The sequence below is a fragment of the Penaeus vannamei genome, chromosome 43 (genome assembly GCF_042767895.1).
Source record: "Penaeus vannamei isolate JL-2024 chromosome 43, ASM4276789v1, whole genome shotgun sequence".
Lineage (NCBI taxonomy): Eukaryota > Metazoa > Arthropoda > Malacostraca > Decapoda > Penaeidae > Penaeus > Penaeus vannamei.
Window position 1 is genome coordinate 6,227,420 of NC_091591.1, and position 1,638 is coordinate 6,229,057.

Consider the following 1,638-nt stretch of genomic DNA (forward strand, 5'->3'; position numbering starts at 1 on the left):
TATACATATATATACATAATTTTAATAATAATCCACACTTAACAGGATTTCGCATTGTAAATAATGGAGTGCAATGGTTATTACATCTTAAGTATGGTATGCCTTGTGTAATTGACAATTAATAACAAATCGGTGGTTTGTGCTGTATGACTAAGGTTAACCAATGAAAACTTATGTGACGTCACTTACTTATATGTATATGTATATACTTACGTATATGGTGTGAAACTATTAACAAAGTAAAAGAAAGTCGGTAACGCGAGCGATTTTCAATAAGCGGTCAGTATTTTAACATGCTTAATGAACGACGCTCCACAATATAGACAGAACCCGTCGCAGCGCATTTTATTTAAGATATTACGACATACGGCATTTGTTACCGACACCGACGTACTCCTGCAAAGTCAGTCACAAACCCTTGCGAATCCAGAAAGAAACCTAACTTTTCATACCTTAAATGACCGGGAGGGCCCCCCCCCCCCCATAGGGCTTTGTGACAATTTGGAGAAAACGAAAATAACGAACTCCGGCTGTGTGAGGGTTTTGTGGACTTGGTGTCGGATCGGTGATATGCAGCAAATATTTTGGATATTTTGCAGTGAATAAGTCTAAGGTGGTGTCCTTTCATTTTGCCGTATCTGTGTGTATCAGTCTCGGTAACTTGTCCCTCATTATTAACGGCTGCAGTGTATTAAAGCGGCATAAGGTTCCAGCGCGACAATTGCGAGGGCGAAATCGATCGTACGGCGTATTAAAAAATGTTACGAAGTTGTCCGGGATGAAGGCCGCTCTTTTCTTTCAAAGCTTCTTGTGTTTAGAGAAAAGCCAAAAACGCAAAATCGCATGATATGGTATGGTATGGCAGTGTCACATGCCTTATTGGCTCCGTTCTTTGTTCATTTGGCTCCGTTCTTTGTTCATTCATATATTTAACATGTAATTAAACGATATGCGCGGTCTCCGCGCCTATCGTCGATATAACTAAGCGGCGCAACATTTATTGGTATTGACAATATCGTTATATCGTCGATAAAGAGTACATCATTAAATATTGTCGAGAAAAAAAATAAAACGTTATAATCAAATACAAAAACTTTCACGCATACTTTGAATCGCATCGTCGGGATATTTTCTATGGCGCTTGGTCCGTAGTTACTGACAATCATTTTAGTATCTCGTTATTTTGTTTTTTGTATTAGTATCCATGTGATTTATTTAACAAATAGTTTTAGAAGTGCGAATTACCGTTTTTCCACAGGTTATCAACATTGCCGTCAGAGCCCTCCAAAAAATTCGTCACAACTCGTTTGCACAATGAATAGCATCTAGATTTGCTCAAGTTATTGGATTACCTACACAAAAATATCAAATTTGTTTTGAAAGCAAGCCACTACCCTGTTATGCATATTGACCTATATATATAAAGATATTCAAATATAACAAAAGAAATGAGAACGACAGAGAGCGAGAGGGGGAAGGGGAAGAAACACCTTTTTTTAACAACGGCTTCCATGAATGTCCCAGCCTATCTCTCTCAGAAGTAATAGTGTCCACAGAATGATACGATAGTACAAAACGTATCGAGTAGGAGTGCACTCGCTCTTCCTGTCGGATTTTCCTGCACAAGCATCTCCCAGC